At 42.2% G+C, this 17235-nt stretch overlaps 1 pseudogene across 1 annotated transcript in view; it reads right to left on the bottom strand.

The window, feature by feature from the left end:
* LOC311130337 overlaps positions 1–17235 on the bottom strand; it is a 56613-nt pseudogene that overhangs the window by 34722 nt on the left and 4656 nt on the right. The window lies entirely within an intron of this gene.

The following is a 17235-nucleotide window of genomic DNA, read 5'->3' as shown; positions in this document are numbered from 1 at the left end:
TAGGTAATTGTACCGCTGAAAGGTGAATTAATCTCCCAGTGTCTGGTGGAAAGCAGACTGAACCAGGTTTTCCTCTAGGATTTTGCCTGTGCTTAACGCCATTCAATTTTTTTCCTGAAAAACTCCCCAGTCCTTAACGATTACAAACATATCTATAACATGATGCAGCCACCACTATGCTTGAAAATATGGAGAGTGGTACTCAGTAATGTGTTGTATTGGATTTTCCCCAAACATAACACTTTGTATTCAGGACAAAGAAGTTAATTGCTTTGCCTCATTTTTTTCAACTGAGTTAGGAAGGACGCCTGTATCTTTGTAGTGACTGGGTGTATTGATACACTTTTTTTTTACCCATCTACCAATAGGTGCCCTTCTTTGCGAGGCATCTCGAAAACCTCCCTGGTCTTTGTGGTTGAATCTATGTTTGAAATTCACTGCTCGACTGACAGACCTTTCAGATAATTGTATGTGTGGGGTACAGAGATCATCATGATCATCAAAATCATGATAAACACTATTATTGCACACAGAGTGAATCATTGCAACTTATGTGACTTGTTAAGCACATGTTTACACCTGAACTTATTTAGGCTTGCCATATCAAAGGGGTTGAATACTTATTGACTCAAGACATTTCAGCTTTTCATTTTTTATTAATTTGTAAAAATGTCTAAATACATAATTCCACTTTGACATTATGGAGTATTGTGTGTTTAGGCCAGTGACCAAATATACATTCAGGCTGTAACACAACAAAATGTGGAAAAAGTAAAGGGAAGTTAATACTTTCTGAAGGCAGTGTATATGGTGTACATAGATTTCTATATAATAATTAATTATAGATTATAGACCGGGATTGTCGTTGATATAATCAAAATCAATAAAGCTAAGCGAGTTCAGACAGGAAACCCGAGTGTTCGCATCAGCTCAAATTGCACCAATTAGATTAATCACTCTACACCAGGGGTGTCAAACTCATTTTAGCTCAGGGGCCACATGGAGGAAAATCTATTCCAAAGTGGGCCGGACCGGTAAAATCATGGTATATATAACTTAAAAACAACAACTTCAGATTGTTTTCTTTGTTTTAATACTATCAACATAAAACATAAAGCTGGAGCCTGAGGACAGTGTGTCCAAAATAGTACAAGCACAACATCACTATTAATCATAAAACACCTAAAGTTTATTTGAAAATTCTAAAGAAAAAGAACACACAAACACACAATGCCTCAGTGATTCACAGAACTGTTTCACAGATCACAGAACTATATCAGTGTGTCATTTCTCAGGCAGAAATGCAGATACAAATAATGAAATCCTGTTCCCCAAACAAGTGCAAGAACCACAGAGTCAAGAATAGGTTAAATATACAAATAAAATAAAATCAATTAAAAACAATAGCACATCAACATAAAAACATATAAACATAAAGCTGGAGCCTGAGGACAGTGTGTCCAAAAGCACAACATCACTATTAATCATAAAACACCTCAAGCTATTTGAAATTCTGAGGACAAACAACACACAAACACACAATGCCTCAGTGATTCACAGAAGTATATCACAGATCACAGAACTATATCAGGGTGTCTCATGCAGCACTTTAAGTGGGGTTGCATAGTTTATTTGACTCCTGATACCTGGCATCTTTTAGCTTTCACCAGCGCATCAATATCAGGCGTCACATCCTGAGTGGCAGCCAACTTCAGGATGTGATTCAAGTGCTTGTGCATGAGCCTTGAGCGCAGCTTTGTTTTATTTATGCTCATTACAGAGAACTTGCTCACAAAGATATGTGGTTCCAAACATGCACAACAGTTTTGCAGCGAGGGCTGTCAAGTTGGGGTAACCTGGCAAGAGATTCTGATAAAATGTGTCCAAGCCAGCTCCGGCAAATTTGCCCTTCAAATCCGAGTCACACTGCAAGTATATTATTTCAAGTTGGATGCTGACGGGCAGATCAGAGGGATTCACGGTTAATGGCGAACAAAAAACGTTGAAGTCTTTCTCCAGTTCACCAAAAATCTGAAAGCGTTGCTCAAACTCCCTTAACAATCCCGTTATTTTATCTTTGAACCGCTTCATGTCTGCCACATGTTGGGTCGCGCACACATTTTTCTGACAGGGGAAGTGAGCTGCATCACCACCGGCGAGTTGCGTCTCCCACAATGACAGCTTCAACTTGAAAGAACGTATGCTGTCATAATACTGCGTGGCAACTTTGTTGCACCCTTGCAGCTGTTTGTTCAAGTTATTCAGGTGCTCTGTAACATCCACCATAAATGCAAGGTCCTGCATCCATTCTGCGGAATGAAATTCTAACACTGGTTTGCCCTTTTCTTCCATGAACTGTTCAATTTCTTCTCGTAAATCAAAGAAACGCCTCAGCACAGCACCTCGGCTTAACCATCTTACCTCAGTGTGGTATGGCAGGCCATAGATGTGGTCTTTCTCTCTGAGAAGGCTGTCAAACTGACGTTGATTCAGGCTTCTGGATCGGATGAAATTAACAGTTTGGATAATATAATAATAATAATATAATAATAATATAATAATAATATAATATAATAATATAATAATAATATTATAATAATATAATATAATAATATAATAATAATATAATAAAAATAATAACCACCTTCATGACGTTATCCATCTTTAATGACTTGCAACACAAAGCCTCCTGGTGCAAAATACAGTGAAAAGTCCTAAAATCACGTCCTCCATTTGCAGATTGCACTTTCTCTCTGAACCTTGTCACAACGCCTGCTTTTTTCCCGATCATTGAGGGCGCACCATCTGTAGCCAGGCTGACAGCGCGGGACCAGTCCACTCCGACCCTGTCCAGTGCGCTGACGAGTGCAGTGAAAATATCAGCTGCTGTCGTTGTATCTGTCATCGGCACCAACTCCACGAACTCCTCGGTGACGGTCAATGTGTCATCAACTCTGCGGATGAAAATGGCCAGTTGTGCAACATCTGTAATGTCCGTGCTTTCATCAATTGCAACCGAAAACGCAATAAATTACTTTACTTTTTGCTTCAACTGGCTGTCCAAATCCACTGAAAGATCGGAAATCCTGTCTGCAACTGTGTTTCTTGTCAGGCTGATATTTGCAAATGCCTGGTGCTTTTCAGGGCACACAATCTCCGCTGCCTTCATCATGCATGTTTTTACAAATTCACCCTCACTAAATGGTTTTGAAGCCACTGCGATTTCATTAGCAATGAGGTAGCTAGCTTTCACTGCAGCGTCACTGATGTCTCGGCTGTGAGTAAACACAGACTGCTGTTTCTTCAGACCCGCCAACAGTTCATTCACCTTCTCTCTTCTCCGCTGTCCTTGAAAGTTGTCATATTTGTCGGCATGAAGACTCACATAGTGGCGACGAAGGTTATATTCTTTCAGCACTGCAACATGCTGTGAACACACCAAACATACAGCTTTCCCATTCAATTCCGTGAATAAATAGAAGGATGACAAATTTTCTTGGAACACTCTGCACTCTGCGTCCACTTTTCTCTTTTTTGACAGAGACATATTGGGGCAATGAGGGTGCCAAAGCACATAATGTTAAAAGTAGAAGCCGTAATAAATATCGCGGGCAAAACAAAGTAGCTCATCCGGACTGGCTGCACTTGCTTGACCTATTTGCTCTGCCCCGGTATAAACAGTTTGCTTGCTTAACACAATTGCTATTGCGCCATCCAGTGGACACAATTGGAACAGCAGTTTCTTTTATTGAAAAATTGCAGCTCATTTTTATACTTTACAAAATCATCTCGCGGGCCGGATTAAACCCGTTTGCGGGTCTGATCTGGCCCGCGGGCCGGACGTTTGACACCCCTGCTCTACACTAATATGGCAGTCTATTTACTTGACCAGGTTCTGCACACACATTCTCTGATGGCTGCCACGTGCAAGCTATGCGCCATTGTTGCTTGGTGACATGCTGTTGCTGTAACATGCGTTACTCACTATGCATGTCAGTTTTCTGTTATCCCACCACCACCCCACCCAGTTCAACGTCTAGTTTTAATTTACATTTGTTTGAGTTGTCAACTAACGTGAATTCAACGTGAAATCAAGATAAAATGTCACCATGTCATTTGATTTGGGTTAACAATAGGGTGAAAAAAACATGACATCTTTTTGCTAAACCGATCAGTTTAAGTTTTAATGTCACGTGCACAAGTACAATGAAATGCCTTTCTTGCGAGCTCTAAACCCATCAATGCAGTAATCTGTAAGGGTTGGTGTGACCCAGGTGTGGTGCAGGATAGACAGTAGGCAGTAGGCAGAGATGGCAAAACAAGGATCTTTACTGATGGTCCCGAAGCCAGTATACAAAATAACGGACTTAACACGAAAAAGGAAGTGGAGCAAATAAGACTCCAAACAGGCTGACAGCCAAAATACGAAATACTAACTGTGACTGAAATAATAAATAAACAGGGAGAACACTTCTCACATACCTGTCCATACGTCCCGCGATCAGACACTGATAATGATTAAACGTTTTTGTTCAAAAATCCACCCCATACATCATCATACACATTACACACACCATTAATTCCCAACCCCAACATCACTAAAAATAACAATACAAAACTACCCACCACAATATATATCAAACACCCACAAAACCGAACAATAACAGAAATTACACCCCAGGGGAGCACCTTCCCTCCCCCTTCATACCCAGCTAAAAACACACACACAAATCCTAAATCCCTACCCCTCTACACTAACCCTCCCTTCCACCTCTCCCGAGCAGCATGCTGCCCCCACTTCCTCTCCTCTCTCTTCATTCTCCTCCTCAAATTCTTTCTCCCCCATCCCCCACTCCTGCCCCTGCTCCCCCACCAGCTGCAGCTGCATACGACTTGTGACAAGCCGGACATTCCCTCCACAGGTGTGCTGACGAACCACACCCGTGGCACGTCTTCGACTCGTCACAGTCCTTCACCTCGTGTGCCTCCGACCCACACACCCTGCATTTCCTCACACCGCACGAGGCGAAGATATGGCCATATGCCATGCATATTCTGCAGAATGGGGGCTGACGGGCATAATACAACGTCCCCCTGTCAGCCCCCAGGGAGAACAGAGCTGGAAGATGAAGGTAACCCCACCAGGCCCTTTGGGTCTTCCCTCAGTAGAGCCTGGAAACTCCTCCTCCCGTTCCAAAACCCTAGCGAATCCTTGAGGAGCCTTGCTGAGGAGACGTTGTCCACATATCTCCCCAGATAAGCCGTCACCTCCTCGTCCATAACATGCAGGTTATACATGTTCACCGTAATTACCCTAAAGCTGTTCCTCGCCAAACTTGTCACCTCGTAGTGGCACATCGGTCTTGCTTTCTCCACCTCCCTCGCCCTTCTCATGACCTTGCCGTGTTTCCCTTCTGTGTGTTGAAAACCACATCGTATGCTCCTTCCAACGGGTTCGCCTGTAGGCACATCACGTCCTTTACCGCCAGCTTTAGCACTCCCATCAACACTGTCCTCCCAAACGTTTCCCTTCCAAAGGGCTCCATGTCTTTCTCCCTCCATGCAAACCTCACAGCGTTCGTAGTCCCCATCCTGGGGACAGCCCTAAAGTTTGCGTTTTTCGTGATCTCTGCAAGGAGAATAGCGCCCGCACCACTGCTCCGACTCTTTTCTATATTAATTACAATCAATTTTTAACAATATTAATTGATGTACGCCACTGCTAGCTTGCTTGGTGGTTCCCCTTGCTTAGTGGTGTTGCAGACTCTGGGGCCTTTTAGAACAGGTGTATATATACTGAGATCATGTGACAGATCATGTGACACTTAGATTGCACACAGGTGGACTTTATTTAACTAATTATGTGACTTCTGGAGGTAATTGGTTGCACCAGATCTTATTTAGGGGCTTCATAGCAAAAGGGGTGAATACATATGCACGCACCACTTTTCCAATATTTATTTTTTTAGACTTTTTTGAAACAAGTTATTTTTTTCATTTCACTTCACCAATTTTGACTATTTTGTGTATGTCCATTACATGAAATCCAAATTAAAATCCATTTAAATTACAGGTTGTAATGCAACAAAATAGGAAAAACACCAAGGGGGATGAATACTTTTGCAAGGCACTGTACAGGGGGGAGAGAATGGCAGTGAGACACTGAAGAGAAACATGGGGCACAAAACCCATGCTGCATCTGATATGGCACACTGGCTTTAAATTTACATACATTTACATTTACGTCATTTAGCAGACGCTCTTATCCAGAGCGACTTACAGTTAGTGCATACATTATTATTTTCATACTGCCCCCCCTGGTCAACTAGATGTACACCCTGAAGACGAAAAGCATAGGGCATAAAACTAACACAGGCAGAAACCATGTCGGCGCATAGTCTTAGATCACTTGAATGAGTACAATTGTATTTAACATGACACTCAAATCCATAGATGAAAAACATTCAGCTCAAAACAAAAATAAATGAAGTTATTGTCATGATAATTTTGTTATCTCAATGGTTGAAGTCAAACACTTCTTAAATCTTTGAATAATTCCCAGAGGTGTAAATCTCTATTTAAATAAATTAAACAAAGACCCCTTACTGCAATGGTCAGCCTGTTTATTCATGAGAGTGCTCTGCAACAAAATGGACGTACAATCTTTTTATGCACACACGTCAGAGGGAAAATCCCACCCCGCTTTAGGCGGGCTGTATTTTTCCACTGTACACATCTTGTAAGCTCACACCTGGGTTTAGCTCATGTGGTTATCCTCTGCTCTCCTGACCATCAGGCCACACATACACACACACACACACACACACACACACGTTCTTATCATAGTCTACTCCTTGCTCGGGCAGGCTGCATTTTTTCTCTATTCCCATACATAGTTATCGCTGTTCTCACAATATCCTGCAAGCCTTTCACTCCCTTTCCCTGTGTGGGAACCGGTCTCCTGTTATTGGTTTCAATCGTTTTGCCCTTCTGCTTGCCTAATTACAAGACACTAATACTCTGTTGCTGGGCAAATATGCATCTTATATAAACACATTTGATTAACTCTCTAAGCTCTAGTCTACTAATAGTCATACATTATTAGTTTAACTGAGGGTGTGACATTTTAGTCATATCTTACTCACACATTTCTTTATCAATCCACCCTTTGACTAAATTTCACACACACATTTAAAATACATTCTTATAAAATGAAACACACAACAAGGCATACAACTTGTTTTGCATATTAAATGAATCACTAGTACAAAACACACTCTAAAAATACAATTGTCTAGCATACTATCAAATGTTGCTTCCAACCACAACCTTCCTTGTTAGGATTTTCACTATAACTTTCATTGAAAAGATAGTATACTAAACATAAAAAATTATCTCATTCAATTCAGGTTCATCAGGATTGAAATCGTCTGCATCCTCCATCGGAGCGGGAGGCATGTAGCGTTCATTCCATTGTTCTGAGTCTGGAATGGATACATACCTCACCATCTGTTGGGTCACTGCTTTCTCCAGAGACCTGAACACAAGACCTCTCACACATGGGATTAGGCAACATCCACATAACACCAGCATGAACATCCCAGTCAGAGCCCCCCCTAATGAAGTTGCAACAATAGCTTTCCATTTTCCAAACATGTTATCAAACCAACAGGTTAGAGAGTTATCAATACCAGAGTTCTCAGCCAGTTCGTTCGCCAGTGTGGTGAGTCCCTGAAGAGCCTTGGTCACTGACCCATCAGGTGCTGTATTATTGGGGATGAAAGTACAGCATATACAGTGAGCGAAAAAAGTATTTTATCCCCTGCTGATTTTGTACATTTGCCCACTGACAAAGAAATTATCTGTCTATAATTTTAATGGTAGGTTTATTTGAACAGTGAGAGACAGAATAACAACAAAAAAATCCAGAAAAACGCATGTCAAAATTGTTATAAATTGATTTGCATTTTAATGAGGGTAATAAGTATTTGACACCCCCTCAATCAGAATGATTTCTGGCTCACAGGTGTCTTTTATACAGGTAACGAGCTGAGATTAGGAGCACACTCTTAAAGGTAGTGCTCCTAATCTCAGCTTGTTACCTGTAAAAAAGTTGCCTGTCCACAGAAGCAATCAATCAATCAGATTCCAAATTCTCCACCATGGCCAAGACCAAAGAGCTCTCCAAGGATGTCAGGGACAAGATTGTACACCTACACAAGGCTGGAATGGGCTACAAGACCATCGCCAAGCAGCTTGGTGAGAAGGTGACAACAGTTGGTGTGATTATTCGCAAATGGAAGAAACACAAAAGAACTGTCAATCTCCCTCGGCCTGGGGCTCCATGCAAGATCTCACCTCGTGGAGTTGCAATGATCATGAGAACGGTGAGGAATCAGCCCAGAACTACACGGGAGGATCTTGTCAATGATCTCAAGGCAGCTGGGACCATAGTCACCAAGAAAACAATTGGTAACACACTACGCCGTGAAGGACTGAAATCCTGCAGTGCCCGCAAGGTCCCCCTGCTCAAGAAAGCACATATACATGCCCGTCTGAAGTTTGCCAATGAACATCTGAATGATTCAGAGGAGAACTGGGTGAAAGTGTTGTGGTCAGATGAGACCAAAATTGAGCTCTTTGGCATCAACTCATCTCGCTGTGTTTGGAGGAGGAGGAATGCTGCCTATGACCCCAAGAACACCATCCCCACCATCAAACATGGAGGTGGAAACATTATGCTTTGGGGGTGTTTTTCTGCTAAGGGGAGAGGACAACTTCACCGCATCAAAGGGACGATGGACGGGGCCATGTACCATCAAATCTTGAGTGAGAACCTCCTTCCCTCAGCCAGGGCATATAAAATGGGTCGTAGATGGGTATTCCAGCATGACAATGACCCAAAACACACGGCCAAGGCAACAAAGGAGTGGCTCAAGAAGAAGCACATTAAGTTCCTGGAGTGGCCTAGCCAGTCTCCAGACCTTAATCCCATAGAAAATCTGTGGAGGGAGCTGAAGTTTCGAGTTGCCAAACGTCAGCCTCGAAACCTTAATAACTTGGAGAAGATCTGCAAAGAGGAGTGGGACAAAATCTTTCCTGAGATGTGTGCAAACCTGGTGTCCAACTACAAGAAACGTCTGACCTCTGATTGCCAACAAGGGTTTTGCCACCAAGTACTAAGACATGTTTTGCAGAGGGGTCAAATACTTATTTCCCTCATTAAAATGCAAATCAATTCATAACATTTTTGGCATGCGTTTTTCTGGATTTGTTTGTTGTTATTCTGTCTCTCACTGTTCAAATAAACCTACTATTAAAATTATAGACTGATCATTTCTTTGTCAGTGGGCAAACGTACAAAATCAGCAGGGGATCAAATACTTTTTTCCCTCACTGTAGATCCAAACGTAACACAAACCTCGCCCCTCTCAGCCGAAAGCATATCTAAAGCTATCCTATTCTGCCATGCCATCAAGCTAGTTGTCGCTGTCTGCTCAGCCAATCCATTTATTGCGTCACGAGTGTGGTTAATAAATCTCTGCTGGTTGTAGTAAATGTAATTTAAAAGACTTGACTCAAACCCAGGCGCGATCTGATTCCTAGCTTTGAATTCTTCTGGAACCCCTCAAGGTACTCCTATCCCATCGATATATTCCTCTCATCAAAGGATCCCGGAAGGAGGTCTCACTTTTTACGTGACAACCCACCAGTCTCTAACATGTTAGATTGTTTAATGAGAGTGAAAGGCATTACCAGCTGATCTAAAGCACAGGTTCCAGTCCAATTCGCATGTAGTCTGGGCCACAGTCTCTTACCACCACAAAACCACCAGATGTCAGCGCGGCCTGGTTTTGGTTCCTAAAATCCTCTGGCTGCAACAAAGAGGAGAGATTAGCCATGGTCTCTTTAGTTGTGATATCCTCTGTGTGGGAGCAGGAGCTAAGATGCCCTACCCCGTACCCTATCTTATCCATCCTAGAAAAGCAATAATACGCCTCCACTGATACTTCAAAAGGGGGTAATCTAGGTCTAGGAGACTTTGATACTTGGGGATACAAATAGTGCAAGTTAACACAAGACTCATTCACCACATTCCCAAGTGGCTTGAACAATTTAACCATGCAGGATAAACCTGACGGAGAGTTAAAGCCCGTCAAAGGGAACGGAGTAGTGGTTAACCCAGGTTTAGCTGTTCCACAGGCGTAACAGTCCTCCTTGGACATAGTTCTTGCCGACCATGGATTCGGGTCCTTATAACCAGACTCCATCTCTAATACCTCCTTCAGGTCTATAGTTTGCACTATCTTCACCACGGCCCCAGTCTCACTCCCTCCCTCAGAAATGTTTACTCTATAGGGTGCCCCAGTTGAAGAGGATATTTCATCTGTCGGGACTGTGTATGGAGATTCACATATCCCCCCCTCTCGGTATGAGCGACTACATGGTCCCAGGATGTACATGGTGACATACATATATATCTCCCGTCCTTTATAACACTACCAGCCAGCCTTGGCTCGAGAGACCCCAACTGGTCCGCAAAGACCTCAAAGGTGATGTCCTTTCCTACAGTCACTAGTACTTCCCATTTCCCTATGTCAAGCTGTCTTTTCTGCCTGCTTTTGCTTTCCCCGGGCATGTTCTTACTAATTTGAGTTAGGTTAACTACTACTTCTGGCGGGTCAGGCGGGTTTGGGTGTGCTAGGAATATGGCTCCCACAATCAGACATCTACCTACCGTCAGGAAACATGTAAATCCCCACCCTCGTCCTGCGAACACGTCAGACGCCAGAGGCCAACCCATTGCTTTACCTTCTATCGAACTCACACAGGGATGATCAGACAGAGTAAGGGAATCTTCGTTAAGGAGCCAACCCCCGAGCCCTAGTGGTGATCGGTTCTTTCTCCGAACTCTGTGTTTGTTCGTCAGGTGTGGTTGGTTTACCTTTTTGCAGTGTGTGACATGCACCCAGGTGGATCTTTCCGCAATTCTTACAGCGAAGGCCATCACCAACAGGACCTGATGTGGACCTTCCCAACGGGGCTGCTTCCAGTCTTTCTTCTTTAAGGATTGGATCCACACCCAGTCACGTGGTTGGATAGAGTGGGTTACCTTCTCCTTTAGTTCTCCTGTGGGGCACAAAATCTTTGACATACGTGTTTGGTTAACGAACAGTCTCCTCATATGTTCTGCCAACGTGTCTTGTACTTCTATGTCTGCCTGCTCTAGTCTGCCTAACTCAGGCATTCTGTATGGTCTCCCAAATACCTTCTCGAAGGGGGATAACCCATCTTATCTGGGGTTACTCTAATGGTGATTATTACTATCGGTAGACATTGTACCCAATTTCTTCCCTTCACTCCGCGATAACTCTATAAAATCCATTTCCAATTGCTGGACTGGATATTTTGCCAGGGGATATTCCCCCTGGGGTGCTCTCTCTACCTTGGTGATTATTCTGTGCACAGATGACACATCTGGAACAAAACATTTTTTATTATTATTAGTTTGTTATACCATAGGCCACAAAGTGTTTCCTAACCTGCTCTACCATTCCCCCTGTTGATACATGACTTTACCCATGCATCAATATTTCCGCATATCAAAACGGTGACTTTATCAAATTACATTTTTACTACGCCATCAGCCTAATAGTAAAAACGATCTCCCATTGTTCAACGTGAACTGTCTGCATAACTCACTGTTGTATAAACAAACTATTCAGACATCCGCTTCACATTACCCTCTGCTTCGTTTACTAAATCCTGGCATTAGTAAATTCTATCCACACACACCACCAAAAACTAATAACATATTTGTATACACATAACTAGAAAGCATGAATTTTATAACATTCTTGCTTAAACAATGCAATTCAAAATTTCTCATCACCCAATTTCTATTACCTTTTTTTTACGCAGGAAACGCTGTATAATCTCTATCCTCTACCGCTGTCTTCCATCTAACATTACTTTAACAGATAACCAATTATTTTTAAGTTATAGTCAAAACAAACAAAACATCTATTCCCAGAGATGCAACGTAAACTACTCTGTTATACTAACCGCTATGTGGTGCTAGGACAATCTCTTTCGTATAAACGTATCAATTAGACCAGTCAGTCAATGTTATCTTACATACTCTGCTTCCTTCCAACACTGTTTCATTATTCTTAGTGTTTGTTTAATAATCCTATTATTCTCTGAGTTCCCTTACTTCATTTCCCATGAATATAAGACATTCCCTTCTCTAGGCGTCGTAAAATACATCCTATTACCTCTGTTATCAACTAAAATTATAGCCACATCTTATGAAACCCCCAATCTGTCATCGTTTAGAATACAGCAGATCTAGGCAACTGTCCTTTCTAAGTAGGCTACAAGTAATTCACTCTCATAAAGACAGATTTATTCACTCTATGTGATTAAAATGACAAATAAATCCCACTACTATCACAATGGTTTGTCGTCTTACCATCTGATACAAAATGACGTTTCTTAATGGAAACCCTAAATTGTCTTTGTACAATATTATAACTTACGTCTTTAACCACATTACTTCTGGTCAGTTTATTCAGAAAACCCATATTAATTATGTCTCACCCATGACGTATGTCTACGTTTGGGTGAGCAAGTTAATATATAATTATTATTTTATGAAATCTCTAGCTTCTCATTCAACACAAATCCCCTTCATCAAATATACTCCCTGCAGAACTGACAAAAAAAAAAACAGACTGTGATTTCCAGGACACTGCCCCTTTGTTCTGACCTACTATCTCCCCGAGAGATGGCATGAGATACTCACTCCCTTCAGATCTCTCTTACTCCTCTTTTCTCTCCCATTCTGCTCTTGGTGAACGGCATACCTTTTAACCTCAATCAGTGTTGCTGTGCCCCAGCCAATTAGGGTATTTTTTATTGTTTGAGAAATTTCAGGCCTCATTCCGCTTAAAAAAGCTATTTTTAATTGTTGATGATATGGCCCATCTGCTACTTGTTTGCACTCATGGATTTTAGAAAAATCAGCATGTCTATGGTAGTAATCTCTGAGATTGTTACATAGTTGATTAAGTTTATCACAATACTCTCCGTCTACGGCCCACTGTAAAATAACTCTGTCCCCCCTTCCTGGGGTCCAGTCTCCCTTCACAGTTGCCCAATCCTTTCCTACCACTATCTGCAATCTCGATGGTTGTGGCCTGTTCTCTTACAGTATTTGCACGGCGCCTCACACTCTTTGGCAAAATGAACTTCCTGGCTACAGTTAAAGCACTTATTCCCTCTGTTGTAGCCCTCCCTCTTTCCTGGGTTTCTACCCCTATCACCTCTCTCCCAGAGTGGTGATTAGGTACTCTGCTCCCTTCTGCTCTTTCTTGGCTCGGTCCTGTCTGTTATTCTGCTCATGATGGATTGCATATCTTTTAACCTCAGCTAGCGGTGCCGTTCCCCACCCTATCAAAGTATTATAATGGTCCTGCTTATCTCTGGTCTCATTCCACTGAGGAATGCTATTTTGAATTGCTGATGGTAGGGCGTATCATTCCCCTGTGCCTGGTCTGGCTCGAGTATGCCACTGTTTGCGTTGAACACATCCTTAAACCTCTCTATGTATTGGCTAACAGTCTCACTGTCCTCTTGTTTACACTCGTGTACTTTAGAGAAGTCTGCGTGACAATGGTAATGTTTCATGAGGCTATTACACAATTCAGTTATTTTCCCGAAATACTCTCCGTGATCAGCCCATGGCAAAAGTGTCCTCTGGGCATCCCCTTGAACCCACTGCCCTCTAACGGCAGCCCAATCCTTTCCCACCCTCTGTCTAACTGCTCTCTCAATTTCCCCAGTGTTCAACTTAAAACTTGCTGCCAAGCCTTCCAAATCCCTTCTAAACCCTTCTATTCCTGTTTTGGGGTGGGTCATTCCTTCTACCGCTCGGGCCACGTCCCTCTGTGTCCATGGCCTGTATACATCTAAGGTTGCTGGGGCCCCTTCATTCCCTGCCAATGGATTAGGTAAGGCTATCATTGGGTACTGGCCCCCTCCTACTCTCTCATCTCCTGACTCATACTGACTCCCTCCTGAGCTCAGCTCTGAATCCTCCTGTTCTTCCCTCCTAACTGGACTTTTGTTGTGGGGTTCAAGTCTCCTCAGGGACCTGGGTCTTCCACCCTTCGGTCCCTTGACCCCCCTATTGTACCCTAGTACTCTAGTTACTTTCTTAGCCTTCTCTTTCTGTCTCTCTCTCACTCTCTCTCTCTAATTTCTCCAATTCCAATTGGGTTTGCTGCTGTTGTTCCAAAAGATTCTTAAGAACCTCAATTGTACTTTCTTCCTTTCCCTTATCCTCACCTACTCCCTGTCCTCCCTCAGCTTCCCCTTGGTTCTGGTAAGGGGGTGGAGGCTCCACAGCAGCAACCTGCTGTGGCACCCTTCCCCTCACCACCACTACTTCATCGTCTGGATTTTCCCTCCAGGCCTGGTCTGCCAAGGAGGGGTATAATCTGGATCCAGACCGTTCTACAGGGGGAGCTGTGGGTTCTGTCTTAGACCTTCCTTTCTTACTTTCTAGACTCAGAGAGCCACACCCTGGCCGTATCTAGCCCTTCCACTCGCTCTCTCTCTACTCTGCCTTCACACATCTTGTGCATCTGTTTTACCATGGATTCGAGTTTGTCTGCGTCCAGACGTCCCTCAAAACCATACCTCTCCCTTCACCTAGTCACATAATGGAGATTCCTTCTAACCCAGGACTCAATAAATCTTGTAATAATTCACTCAATAATTATTCTTCTTTGAACTTATTATTAGGTGCGACTTTTGAGCAAATGTTATGATCAATTTTTGTAATTAACCATTTAAATTATTCAACCCATAACCCAGAGTGTTTTAAGACCCCAGTTTCATGAAACGGATGGGACAACCATTCTTTCTCACGCGACCTATTTTAGTCCCTTTTTCTGGAATTATTCATAGATGTGACTTTTGAGCAAATATTAGGTCTCACACGTATACAACCTTAAATGGTTATTGGTTAACACTATCGGTAACCCGGCGTTTATAAGGCTCCAGTTTCATGAAACGGATAGAGTTACGGCAAAATCTACGGTTGTTTGTGACTTTTGACTTTACTAATGTTCTATTTCTCACACATGCTATTTTAATTCCCTGGTTATATTGTAAAGAATATATCTTGTACAATCTCAATATTACCTAGTTTATTTTGATATTGGCCTATTACCTGGAGTCAATTTCGGACCCCCTTCCTTCCTGTGCTATACCACTCGCATCTTATATTTATCTAGAATACTGGTGCGGGTTTTTCTCTACATAAACGTCTAAAAACGCGATGGCAAGTCTTACTGGATTTTGGTAATCATTCTCTGTACTTTACAAGAATTACAACAGTATTTCTATGTTATTGCAAGTTCAGAACACTTCCCCCCCAAATCTACGAATAAAGACTACTGACCTTATCCTTGCAGTTTGGAATTCAATTTTGGTTAGATATCGTCACCGTTCCTGTCGTTTCCAGTTTGTCACCGGCCTGTATTGAACCCCCAATCTCAGAGGGCAGGTCTTTGTCTATACGGATGTATCATCCGCCCGTGCACTGTTTTCACTGGTCTAGGCCTGCTACACTGTTGTGGGAAGAAAAACAACCCTACAAAATAGGCTTTAACATGATTAGACTAAAACATATATGTTTCGACAGTTTAATATGAAGAATATTATCCAAAAATAATAATAAGAATCAAACAAATGATCAATAATAACAACTGTAGATACTGGGCTCAGAATAGTCGGTATCATAGTGTTGCATATTGAACAGGTTAACCTTGAAATCACCATGCCAGTATTAAAGTCCAACACATATCTTTCCTTGTCCAAATGTGAAAACAGCATAGAAACAGTTTGAATGTTCAGCTGGTAGCCAAACAGGGCAGCAGTGACATAATCCTTCAACTATTGACAAATGAAAACTAAACTGAGGTCAGCAGCTGTAGCTGTTTGTGAGCCTATCAGCAGTAGTGCTCCTGGTGGTATAAACTGAACTCAGATCAGCTGGTAGCAGGGTTTTAGCCTGAAGGTCTAAAACGTATGTGCAGTGAATCTCCTGGTGCTGTGGTAGGGCTGGTTGCTACTGTGCTGACAGCTGTGGGTGAGGAGGTTGGCTTTGCCACACACCTGGCACGCACTGGGCTTCTCACCTGGGATAGGAGGGCAGAGTGGACATATTGTGGGTGACCTATCTGTATCAGATTGATATACAGTATGGGCCGGTTTCTTGGAAAACAGATTATGCCTGGTATTGGATAAAAACACATGTTAAATGGAGAATACTACCTTAAATGTCATAGACAGAGATATTGTTACGCGGAGTGGAACAGGGGAACCCAAGAGCAGTCTCAGACGAGGAGACTGGGATGAAGTATCCAAGGTATTTTTTGAGACACAGGGGGGAGATGGAGTGCAGGTCAGGGGAAACTGCTGGAAACCAGGTGCGGAGGCTGCGGCTGAAGCGAGGGGGTTGAGACAGCGTGAGCAGGTCCGGAGGGGAATCCAAGGGAGTAGTAGAGTGGGGAATCCAGGACAGAGTAGCAGGATGACAAGACAGGTCAAGGAGACACAGGATGAGCAGTAGAGGGCGTTGCAGGAGCAGATGTGACAGATATGAATTCAAGGCCTGACAATAAAAAAGTATAGCTTTAACTATGTGTTGAAGCTATACAGTGTTTGTTTAACCAAGATAGTTTTTAGTGTTTTTTATTCCATAATCATTTGAAAGGACGGAGTGCCTTACAAGCCTCAGGGTTTTTCTACCTCTCCTGCACAAGCTCATTTTGTTTTTTCTTCTCAACTCTGATCATATTGTTTTGTATTTCCTTGTGTACAAAAAAATTAAATTAACATAAAAACACAAATAATACAAATAATACAAATAATACAAATAATAATAATAATAATAATAATAATAATAATAATAATAATAATGGAGTAAGCCAATGGAATGAAGCAAATATTTTGGGTTCTGATGCGGTCGGACAGTTGGACTAAGATCACGAGGCTTGTTATTATTATTTCAAAGTAAACATAATCCCAGATTTTTTTTAAATGATATAATAATAATCATCATCATAATTTTTTTAAATACCTTAAATTGCCCTGCCAGTAATGATAGATTTCAATGTACATTAACAGCTGTAATTGAACATTTTGATGCCCTGTAATGAG

Source organism: Coregonus lavaretus (genome assembly GCF_964263955.1).
Source record: "Coregonus lavaretus genome assembly, chromosome: 6".
Classification (NCBI taxonomy): Eukaryota; Metazoa; Chordata; class Actinopteri; order Salmoniformes; family Salmonidae; genus Coregonus; species Coregonus lavaretus.
The sequence above is the reverse complement of the archived record's forward strand: the minus strand, read 5'-3'. Positions and strand labels throughout refer to the sequence as shown.